Raw genomic sequence first — 12,512 nt, 5'->3', positions numbered from 1 at the left:
TGAGGCCTCTGTCGCTGTGTCGTGCCCCCCGCCCATGGTCCTGGCCCCTCTCCTCACCAACTCGAGAGCTCCCACTGTCATTTACGGCCTAATTCGCATCACCCAACCGACAGCCCAGCCTTCAGGGTACTTTTCTCCCTTGCAGGAGAGAGGGGCGTGGCTGTCTGTGCCACTGTGCGGCACGGATCCCTGAACTGCCACATGCTGCCTTTGGTAATACTGCTTGGCCTGGGGTGTAAGTTGCTCATTTCCTCCCACAAATGGGACCATCAATTTCCCAAGGCCAGGGAGGGTCTGGCGATCACTCTGTCCGTCTGTATCTCATCCCTGCTGGTCTCAGCCCTGAGCACGCTCTTGGCACCTGGCAGACACGCTGGGCTCCGTGTCCAGACAGCCCTTGGGCTGGGCTTTGAGGCTGTCTCCAGCTGAGGGGCTTACCACCCCCTCAACGCCCGTCTCCCTGTCCCCCATCCAGCTAGACTGGCCCCCAGAACACCCCAGGCGCAGCTGTAGGGAGAGACGGCATGCACAGGCAGCGGTGTGCAGGAAACTGCCCACGGTCATTGATTTATCTGGTGTCGCTGATCTCAAGCATGAGGCTCAGCTAGGGCTCCATGCCCGATGTGTAAAACCCATCCATCACAGGAAGCCGTGACAGAAGGAGGCCCAACGAGCAAGCCTGGAGAGGGCCCGAACAGCACTTCGACGAAGATTAAAATGGGAAAGGAATCCTGAAGTGGATGCAGCGTCGCCGGGGATGAGGGTGGCCGGAATGTCCGCGGATCTCTCTCCCCCTGGTTCCCCTCTCCTGGCAGCCATCCTGCCACACTGAAGCCTTATCAACAGAAGCCCCGCAGCACCCTTTTCACTTTATTCTTTAAATTTTCACAAGTAATGAGGTCAGCTGGAACGGGTAGGACTGCAAAAGGGTCCAGCTGTTTGGAAGATGGTTTGTCAGGTTCCTATAGAGTGAAACATACATGACCACTGGCAACCCTGCTCCTGGGTATTTAGTCAAGGGAAATGAAAACATACGGCCCCACAAAGGCCGGTATGCAAATGTTTACAGCCTTTATCTGTAATCACCCTGAACTGAAAACAACCCAAAGAACTGGGTAAACTGTGGCACATCCACACCAGGGAATACTGGTCAGCAGTGAAAAGGACTGAATTACTGATTCTTGCAACAATGTGGACGAATCTCACGAGCATTTTGCTAAGTTAAAGCCAGACTCAACAGGAGACGTACTATGTGATGCCATTTATATGACATTCCGGAAGAGGCTACACTGTAAGGAAGGAGAACAGATTCCTGGTTGCCAGGGGCTGGGTTGGGGCTGACATTTGACGGCCACCGGGGAACTTTTGGGGTGAAGGAGGTGTTTGGTTCTTGACGGTGGTGGTGACAAGATGATATACACTTGTCAAAACCCGAAGAACTGTACCCTAAAAGGGGCGGCTTCTGCTGTATATGTGACTTATACCTCAGTGAACCCGACTTCAAGGAAAACGCTTCGCCAGAGTTGTAAACGAGGTGGCGTCCCGCACCCCCACCCCCACCCCCGCCCCCCATGACACTCTGATCAACCAGCAGCACCACACTCTTCAATTTCCCTCCAGCTCTTTGGTTTTCAAATTACATCTCTGTCCCTGCTTGTCCCATATCCAATTTGCAACTACTGCCCGGACAAATGAAATCTATAACTGCTGGGGGACATTGGCAAATTATCACTTAGTGAATGGCAACCACTGGTCTGGCCTAGCTCCTCCTTGGGGACCCCTCTGTGCTAAGAAAGAGCCTCAGAAGCCCCCCCCCCCCCACCAATCACCAGATTGCCACAAGCAAGGACTCCCTGGGTGGGGGGAGTGGCCACCCAGTCATCCGAGAGCCCTGAGAAGGCAAACAGATGTGGTACTTGCTCCCGGTGCCCTCTCGGTGGCGAGGGATGCTCCAGAAATAGACCATATAAATGACCCTGGAGGGCATAAACACCGGCAGAAGGCAACATCGGCCTCTGCTGCCGATGGGGTATGACTATGCTGTTGATGTGACCCGTCTCCAGGGGCCGAGTGCCAGCTGTCATCTCGGAATGTGCACCTTGGCGTGGGCAGGCCTCCAGGAGGGCGAGTCAGTCGGAGGGACCTGCAGCTACTGCTCTGGTCCCCACACTCGGAAGCAGGCCTCCTGCTCTCCTAATATTACCCACTCAAGTCCTACACATCTCTGAGCTCACCCCATCTTACCTCCCAAGTCGCTCTGAGATCTGTTTTCCCCTCTCTCCATCACCCGCTCCACGTGAGCACTTGCCTAGAAGCCTCCCCTTGCCTCACTCCCCCACTCTTGCCTGCCTCCTTGACTCACGCCCCCAAAGGTAGACAAATACTCTTTCCACTTCCCGGCACCCCCTTCCCTCTTCTTTGGCTGGAGACGTGCCGCTCATCCTTCAAGACCCAGTTTAAGCGTCTTCTTTGGGGTGAAACCTTTTCTGATTGGCCCCACCACCTCCTCTCTCTCACTTCCTACCACAGGGGTGGTCCTGTCTGGATCTTAAAGCCACTGTGGACAGCTGGGCTTGGTGGTGCATCACACCTTGAAGGGACAGTTCATTTATCTCACAGTGTATGTGAAAGATGACCTTAGAGTTGGGCTGTGTACAACCTGTACAACTGCACATGATGGTCCTGAGTGCTTTCCACACTCTATTACAAGTCATACTTGTTTCCCCCAGTGGACCATAAACTCTCACAGGCAGGGACGGTGGGTTCTCTGTACACACACCTTGTACCTGACACTGGCTGGACAGAGAATCAACACTCAAAGTCTGATGAGCAAAAGAGTGAACTGTGGCCACATACCTACCCCCAAAGCCAGAGACGCCCCAATCAGAGCAAACACTGCTTGCCCTTGTGTGGCACTGCCTTGACTTGCCCCCTCTCTGGGAGGCGCTCAAGTCTCCAGTCCCAACTCCACGCTCTCTAATGAGCCCTGGCTAGATCCACACCCCAGATGCCGGGCCCCAGCGTTTGTGGCCTCTCTGTACTTTGTCTACAAGGAGCTGGAGAGAGGACCAAAACCCAGCAATCACCCAGCCTGCTGCTGAGTGCTGTTAGGAAAACCGGGGAGGAGGAGAAGTGTTTGCCCTCTAGACGCCCGCATGGTGCTTAGGAACAGGATGAACAACAGGGGTAGAGAAAGCAGCCTGGGAGAGCGGGAAGAGGACCAAGACCCTGGGGTCAAGAGACCTGGGTTCCAGTCCCAATCTGGCACCTGGGGGTGGTGAACCCTGGGCTGCTTCATTCCTCTGTGCCACGAGGGACAGGTTCAAGGTGGACTAGTTTCCATCCAGCTCCGGCTCGGGCAGGGAGGGCACAGGCCACATGGAACCCTGTCAGCTCCATGGCAAGGTGGACCTCAAGGGGCCTGGCTGACAAGGCACGGAGAGACGATCCCAGGACCATTGAGTCTGTTTGGAAAATGCTTTTCAAGGGCAGGCAAAAATCCCAACTAGCTCTGATCAGAACCCAAGACAGATCTGCTGCCCAGGCAGCTGGGCGGGTGGTACATCACAACTCTGGTGGGGAGGGCTCATTCATTGCACAGTCTGTGTAAAGAGTGCCCTTAGAGTTGGGCAGTGCACAACCTGTGCAACTGTGTGTGATGGCTGATCAGCAGGTCCTGCTGGAGCAATCAGATAGATAGGATACAAAACTCTAGAGTCCTGGGCAATGAAGTAGGGAGACTGGGGAACAGCAGCTCTGGGGAGAGCCCCGGTTCACTGTGGCTCAGGACATACCCCAAGAGTCATGCAAGTCCGACTTCCCTGGTGGCGCAGTGGTTGAGAGTCTGCCTGCCAATGCAGGCGACATGGGTTCGATCCCTGGTCCGGAAGGATCCCACATGCCGCGGAGCAACTAAGCCTGTGCACCACAACTACTGAGCCTGTGCTCTAGAGCCTGTGAGCCACAACTACTGAGCCTGTGCTCTGCAGTCTTAGCCTAAATAAATAAATTAATTAAAAAAAAAAATCATCCAAGTCCCCTGTCCAGGGGGCGCCAATGCATACTTGGGCTCTATGCACAAAGTACGGGTGCTGGATAGTACTGGAGGCCATACCAGGAAGTCTGTGTCTGTTCAGATCCTCATGGCCCACACGGAGCATGCCCAGAGGAAGCGAGGGGACTTTACACTGAACCCCCTTCAGCCTGGGGGAAGATTCGAGCCACCATCTTTAAATCTCTGTGGCTGTTGTGGACCATGGGATGGAAGCAATGCTACTGCTTATGGCTGTGTGACCTTAGGCAAGTTACTTAACCTCTCTGTGCCTCGGTTTTCTCATGTGTACAATGAGGATGATAATATTTAATATCTCCTTCATAGGGTTGTTGTTGAAGAATAAATGTCCAGCATGACTATGGTAAGCACTCAATATGTTGGCTATTTTTCCTTCTTGGAGGACAGAGGCAGCTGAAGTGGGGGACCACGGGGAGGCCGGCTTGCATTCCCAGTAAGAAAAGCTCTAAAGCCAAATGGGCTACAGAGACCAACAGGCTGGCTTGGGAGGTGGTGAGATGTCAGTTGTCTGAGGGGCTGAGCCCCAGGCAGGTGGGCTGCAGCAGTGATGTTGCCTCAAAGGAGAGGATGGATTAAGCCACCTCCAAGGTTCTGTGGAGCGCGGAGTCTCTGATTCCTTGAAACACTGGTTCTTACACATTGACGCCAAGCAACAAGCTTTGGCTGAAGAGTCTCCATTCATCTTCCCAGGAGCCCAGCTCCCACCAGGTAGCCAGTGAAGAGATGATGGTTTATGATGGAAGACACTGACTCAGCCTGAAACTCCCAGTGCATCTGGGAGCACCAAACCTGTTCCCTGGTCTCAGCTCCCTGACATGCCACGCTGGGACCTCAGGAATCTTCACAGACATTCGACACGTCTGAGCACAGGGACTGTCCAGATCGGGGGAGCCAGGGAGGTGGCCTGACACATCACCATCGGGAGGGAGCTCCTATCTGCATCCGTCTCGCCTTCTCCACTCACCCGCTGGCTGGGTGATGGTCCTGCAAGGCTGTCCTGCGCTCCCTTCCTTGTTTCCCAGACACCACAAAGACCCCTTTACATAGTCAGGGCTCAGCATTAGTTGGCTTTATGTGGAGTCTCTTTGTGCAGAAGACCGGGGTCTTTGGGAGGTGGGAGCTAGCTTTGTGGGCCAGACCCCATCTGGGACTGGGCCTGTTTTCTGTGGGGTCACAATGTGCCCTGTGTCAGCCAGACCCTGCTGAGGTCCCCTGTTGCCTGGCCACAGAACAAGTCCAGCCCTTTGCAATTAGAGCCTGGTCAGCCGGGCTATGAAATGAGCGCAGAGCCTTCACACACACCTGACAGGCCTTGCAAACAGGACTGAGAACAGGCTTCCAGCATGTTCCAGGTACCTATTTGCAACCCGTTATTCCTTTGTTCCAGCAGGGCCTCTGAATGCCCATTTTGAATTTCAGCACCTGGAAACCCACGCGTGTTTCTCACCGAGTGCAGCCTGCTCAGTCTACAACAAGGGAGGTTCAGCCACATCTTCCTCTGCAGCATGTCACAGTGAGGAGATGGAGGGGCCAGGGTCTGACCCACTTTTGGGGACCACCCGCCCCTGCCTCTGCCAGCCCCGCCGATGCGTTCCTGCAGCAGCGCACAGGAGCCTTGAACAATATACAGCGAGTGACAGACGCGCTTTGGGGTGGGCATGGTGGCCTCCCGCCTTCCTGGGCTCTTCTTCCCAAAGGACAACCAGGCGGAGGGTGTGTGTCAGGCTTTCTTCTCTTAATCATCTGTGGCTTTTTCATCTGGGTCTTCTCCTGGGTCTTCAATAGGTCTTTCGTGTTACTTACATTTCATTTCTATTGTCTTTTAACAAGTGGAAGCTGCCATTTCAAGTTTTAGTTAGGAAAAAAAAACCTGCGTCACGTTCTGTGATTTGAAGGGCAATTCCGAAGAATGTCTTTTTCTGTTAAGATGGAAAAAAATCTGCTTATGTCCTGGGTGGCCAGGAGAATCGGACAGCGTGGGCAACAGTGTTTGCAAATTCTAGGGTGACACGTGCAGACGGGACTGTAAAAAGGGGCTGGGAAGGGCAAAAGGAATCGGTAAGGTCTAGATAAAGCCCCTGTGACCCAGGCAAAAGTGGCCAGATCACTCAGTCATCACAAATTGTTAAGTGCCTTTAATGTATAAAGGCACTGCTTCAGGTGCTGGAGACACACCTTAAATAACTGGACAGTTAGAATTTCCATGGGGGCTGGATAAATAAAATAGTGAGTCAGACGGTGGTGTGGCTGCACAGCCAATAAAAAAAGTGGATTTGGGTTTCCCTGGTGGCGCAGTGGTTAAGAATCCGCCTGCCAATGCAGGGGACACGGGTTTGAGCCCTGGTCCGGGAAGATCCCACAGGCCGCGGAGCAACTAAGCCCGTGCGCCACAATTACTGATCCTGTGCTCTAGAGCCCGTGAGCCACAACTACTGAAGCCCGCGCGCCTAGAGCCCGTGCTCCGCAACAAGAGAAGTCACTCCAATGAGAAGCCCGCTCACCACAACTAGAGAAAGCCCGCACACAGCAATGAAGACCCAACACAGCCAAAAATAAATAAATTAAAAAAAAAAAAAGTGGATTTGCAATTTAAAGCAGAGCAGGGAGTGGTTGCCAGGGGTTGGGGGGTAGGGGAATGGGGAGCAACTGTTAAATGGGTGCAGAATTTCAGTTTGCGATGATGGAAAGTTCTGGAAGTGGATGGTGATGGTGGTGAAGGCTGCAGAACAATGTGAATGTGAGCATTTAATACCACTGAGATATACACTTAAAAATGGTTAAAACGGTATATTTTGTGTTATGTACATTTGTCCACAATAAAAAAAAAAAAAAAGAGCAGGGAAAGTCCCTAAGAGACCTGTAGAAGCTGGAAGAGCGGGCGTGTTGCTGTCCCAAAGCCCTGCGGTGGGTACATGCTGGGAGTGACCGAGGCCAGAGTGGCCACGTGGTGGGGGAGGGGAATGACAGGTGCTGACGTCAGACGTCATGGGGGAGGGATGACGCCTGTGGCCACTGTAAGGACCGGGCGGGGCCGAGAGACCAGTGAGGAGGCTAGTCGTCGTCTTCAAGGAGGCTGGTGAGAGCTGATGGTGACTTGGACCAGGCCGGTGGTGGTGGGCGTGCCTCCAATTTATGGCCAGGAAATAATAGTCAACAAATTGGGGCTGGTGAGGTCACTGAGAAACACAAGGCCAAGGCAGGGAACCATTGCCTTCTGTGGCACGTTCTCATCAGCGGCACCAGGAGAGAGGTCAGTGGGCAGAAGGGGTGCCTTGAACTGGCAGAATGTACTCGCCTCTGAATCTGGCCCGGACCCACTGCTTTGGTCCTCTCCTCCATGGAGACCTGTGTTGGTGAGGGACTGTGGCGCTCCCTGGCCCTGCTCCGAAGGCCCAAGCACAAGCCACAGAGAACTTCAGGATGGCTCTTCCTTCAGGATGGTCATCCTGAAGGAAGACGGGCAGCATCAAAAGGGTCATGCCAGGGTAGGAACACCGTCTGTGGAAGGGCAGACTCTTGCTGCGTGAACACATTCCCAAGTGCAGGGCATATACGAGGCGCTGGCTGGTGGTTCCCTTTCTTCCTTGGGAGGGACTGAGATGGAAAAAGGCCCAAGTGGGCGTCCTGGTTTTTGCCACCTATCCAAGATGAGGCTGGAACAACTTACTGGTCCTCAAATCACGCCAGGTTCCTTATCTGTGAGAGAGGTTTGAAGATACCTCTCCTGCAGGGTCATTTAGGATTTAAGGAGGTGTGGAACAGACGTGGATGTGCTCAAGACGCCGCCTAAGCACGTGTGGCCACTTGATGAAGTGCGCTGGCCCGGGGACCGAGTGGATGTCCGAGGCAGCATTCCTATCCAGGCAGTGTTTGGTCTTGCAGTGGGCTCTGGGTCTCTGCCTGACTTCGGATCTCCCCATTCCTCACGGCCTCCACCCCAACCCTTACCAGCAGGACAGTCAAGTCTCGCGCGGCGGCCGACGAACCCAGCCCAGGTCCCCCAGGCAGGCCAAAGCCCCCTGTCCCAGTGCACGCTCACCCTCACCTGCCCATCCCCTCCCCAGCGAATGATCACATCCACTGAGGTGCTGAGATGATTCCCTTCCTGGTCTATCTCTGCTGGTGAGATACCTGCTCCTGGGAGACAGCTGAGTCTATCTCATCCAGATGCCACATGCCTTGAAGAGGAAAGAGGGTCTGTGCATCATCTGTGTTAACTGAATGAACATGGAGTGTAATTAATGACTGCCATTTCATAGACGGGAAAACGGATGCTCAGTTAGGTTAAGGCAGTTATGACCTTGGGACCACTGTGCTGTGTGGTCTCTAAGGTGGGGGGCAGCCCGGGCGCACGTGTGGCCTGTGGCATATTCCCTATGACTCAGCTCTTCTCCTGGAAGCTATCCACTGTCTTAAACCTGGGTAACCGGAGACACGAACGAGAAAATTGATAACAGCCCGTCCTTGGTAACAAACACCTGGCTGCAACCCAGATTCCCATCACTGGATGAGGAGGAAAATGATGACAGAAGAATATTACCCAACAGTCAAAATGAACACTCTGCAGGGACTTGCAAAACTCCGAATGAGTCTCAGCAATATAATAGTAGATGGAAAAATAAGTCCCCAACTGTTATGTCCAGCATGGTATTCTTTTTACAGTTAAAAGCAGCTATAATGAAAAAACAACAACAACAACAAAACCCAACACCTTTAAGACTCCACGGAGTTGCAATGTTACTACATATAAAGGAAGCCAGGGAATAAAGAACACGTTACCCGGGGTTTGGGGATGCGCGGGGGAGACCTCTGGTTACATGGAGGGTATTGTCTCCATCCTACTTTTGCTCTGGCTTTGCATGTCCTGATTACACTATTAACATTAGCTAGTTAGTTAAATGAATAAAGGTGAGCCGTGCAAAGACACACGATGGGTGAGGGTTATGGACCTGAGCTGAGGTCACTGGTGCAAGGATGAGGGGCTGCAGGCGATTGGGACTGGGGTCTGGCAGAAGGGACCCAGCCACAGAACAGGAGCCAGGGCAGGCTGCTAGGCTGTAAAAAGGTGCAGGAAATGCCGCAGCTAAAGAGCTATCCAGAGGAGGTGGTCTGAGAAGGGTCCAGGAGCCAGAATCAGGCAAGAGTCCTAGGATGAACGGGCAGGACTGGTCCCAGGGCTACAACTCACTCACGTTTGGGTCATTCTATTTGGTCTTGGCTGGTCAGTGATTTGGGGGCTCACTTGGGCTCAAGAGATGTATATTCGATCCCCAACTTGGTCCCCACAGTCCAGTCTCTATTTAATAGTCTGATGGTGCTGTGTGTAAAGGGCTAATGCTCTGGGTCTCAGTTACAGCACCAGCCCCGATGGTCTTATTTTTTTCATTTAAAAACTTAAAAAAAAATTTAAATTTTATATTGGAGTATAGTTGATTTACAACGTTGTGTTAGTTTCAGGTGTACAACAAAGTGATTCAATTATACATCTATATATGTATATACTCTTTTTTTTTTTTACATTCTCTTCCATTATAGGTTATTACAAGATATTAAGTATAGTCCTCTGTGCTATACAGCAGGTCCTTGTTGGTTTTATATATGTAAGTGTGTATATGTAAATCGCACACTCCTAATTTATCCCTCCCCCTCACCTTTCCCCTTTGGTAAGCCCTGGTGGCCTTAGACATTTACGCAGCCCCTGAGCCTGTGTCCTCTCTCATAAAGAGGGGGATAACCCCACCGATCACGGGGCCAGGGCTCGAGGTCGACATCCCTCTGTAGATAAAAGCACCAGGCACCAACGGCTGATCCAACAGCACTGGTTTCCTTCTTTCCTTTCAGTTCGGATAATGGCCCTGATGTTCCCCTGGTTTTCTCTGGAACTGGAAGCTTATTCAACCTCCCCTGTTCCTGCAGCTGAGGACACACACACACACACACACACACACACACACCCTCACACACACACACACACACACACCCTCACACACCCTCCAAGGATGCAAACAGGTTTCGGTCACCAGGCTGAAAACAATAATCAAAAGACCTGACCCTAAAGCAATCTGTGGTCCTCGTCCCCCCAGCCCCGCCCCACCAAGCCCCTGACACTATTAATTGGGAACCAACGGTCCCTAGAAGATTCACCATTATAAGACTTCGGAACCACGCTGAGGTACTGCCTGGATGGAGTTGCCATCCTGTTGCCTGGCAACTCTGAGATGCCTCAGCTCCCAGGTCACTCTGCGCCTCTCTCATCTCCTGTGGCCCCTCCAATTCTGTACCGTCTGCTGCTGGCTCGGGGGCAGGGTGTCCTGGGTGGCCCCCTTGGCTGACTCCATCCTTAGATGGCCCCCCATCAGCACCGACCTCCAGCTTGGAAATCCCCCAGGGCCTGGATCTTGTCCCTCCATCCCTCTTGGGAGCAGCTCAACCCTCCCTCTCCCTCGTCTCCCCGTGCCCACGCTCTGCACTCCAACCTCCACTTCCAAGTTCCTAAGACTTAGGCCGCCCTCTCAAAACATCTCTGCCTTTCCATCCATCTCATCTCCTTTCTCTGGCCTCAGAAAAACAGTACCACTGTGGCAACCTATCTTTAAGCCTCTGTTCCCACTGGCGCCTCTCCCTCAGGAATCTCATACTTGGCTTCCTTGTCTTGGTGACAAACAGGCTCAAGTTTCCTCCATCCTAAAAAAAGGCTCCCTCGTGCCCATCACCTTCTTCCCTCCACCACCACCACCAGCCCTCCAGCCACTGCCGTTGGCCTGCCTCAACCCTCAGCTCACAGTGACCTCCACCAGCCAAAGCTGATGGCCTCTTCCCTCATGCCCTCCTGTCCTCGGACCTTTTGGCTGGACCTTACATGGTGGGCCAAGGCCTCAGCCTGGACACTCATACCGACCACAACAGGGTCTTCCAATATCGACACTCTCCTTTTGCTTCCTGCAGTGTCTTCTCTTCCAAGCCTCCCCAATGCTCTTCTCACATTACACCCTCCCTGCCAATTCTCTCCCTCCCAGGGTCCCCGCCACTGTGGCCCAGGCTTTCTCCCCAAGCCTCAGACTCACACTTCTCTGCCTATGCCGGCTGGACTGGTCTCAGACTCATTTCTCACATCCACCCGCTAAGACAGGAAGTGTTGATGCCCATTTCACAGATAAGGAAACTGAAGACGGTGACCCGGCAGACAACCGAGGCTGCTGCACGTGCCCTCATCCTGATGGGACAAAACGGAATCACACACCGGTCGACTCTAAAAACCCACTGCTGGGACTTCCCTGGTGGCGCAGTGGTTGAGAATATGCCTGCCAGTGCAGGGGACACGGGTTCGAGCCCTGGGCTGGGAAGATACCACATGCCACGGAGCAACTAAGCCCGTGCGCCACGACTACTGAGCCTGTGCTCTAGAGCCCACGGGCCTAGAGCCCGTGCTCCACAACGAGAGGCCACCCCAACGAGAAGCCCGCGCACCACAATGAAGAGCAGCCCCCCACTCGCCGCAACTAGAGAAAGCCCGTGTGCAGCAACGAAGACCCAACAGAGCAAAAAAAAAAAACCCACTGCTGTTCCCCTTGGGCGTGGCCGACAGCCGACCACCAGGGCAGAGCCAAGGCCTGGGGCTGCCCTGACCCTGGGGCCGAAGGCTGAGTCATCTCAGAGAACGTTCTCATTTTCAGTGGCTGCGGCTGCCTGTTACGGGCAGTCTGGCTGACACTCGATCTGTTTACTCTCGGATTCCGAACCCAGCAGAGCGAGGCCCTCACAGGGGCCTCTCCTGGGCATCCTGGGCAAGGAGCCCGGGCCGCTCAGAGCCCTGCGGACCTTAAACCGGGAGACGGAGGGGGAGACAGAGGGGGGAGAGGAGGAGGGCCATTTCCAGGTAAACTCGTCCAGCAGATGCACGCTGAGATTTCAGACTTACGAACCTGATAAATTAGCAGAGGGAAGAGATTTGCGAGGGTTGGTTTAATTGGTGGAATCATTTACCACAAGTTTCCCATTAAAACTGCAATGGGCCGGGGCGGGGGAGGGCGGGGGATGCGGATCTTCCTGGAATCACCCAGACAGGAAGGTGGAGCACAGGGAGGTACTGAATCAGGCTGGGGAGGCCACTGCGTGCTGCCTCCTTTGGTAAGGGAATCCCAGAGACCGAGCCTCTATTTGCATACCCCTGGGGAGGGGGAGATCACTACTTTGCGCAGCAATTCGTTCCATCCTGGGGTAGCTTATTTCTAGAAAGCTCTATCAATGTGGCCTCTTTAATAACCGATACCCAGCTAGTCTTAATTCTGCCCTTCAGAGACGCAGGGATATTTGCTCCAGCTGGGCAAGTGGCAGGAAAGGAGCCCAGTAGGACCATCACGTCTTTGCACAGCGGGAACAGGGCTTACGGGCTAAAACGCTGCATAAACCTCAGCTGTTTGCTTAAAGCACTGGTTCTCAA

General features: G+C 53.5%; 1 protein-coding gene across 1 annotated transcript in view; it reads right to left on the bottom strand.

The window, feature by feature from the left end:
* The window catches only part of CASTOR2 (cytosolic arginine sensor for mTORC1 subunit 2), a 59,432-nt gene that overhangs the window by 23,464 nt on the left and 23,456 nt on the right, over positions 1-12,512 (bottom strand). The gene's annotated exons all lie outside the window — the stretch shown is intronic.

Source organism: Balaenoptera physalus (genome assembly GCF_965194825.1).
Source record: "Balaenoptera physalus genome assembly, chromosome: 16".
Taxonomy (NCBI): Eukaryota; Metazoa; Chordata; class Mammalia; order Artiodactyla; family Balaenopteridae; genus Balaenoptera; species Balaenoptera physalus.
Note: the sequence above shows the minus strand (reverse complement) of the source record. Positions and strands in the feature narration are given on the sequence as shown.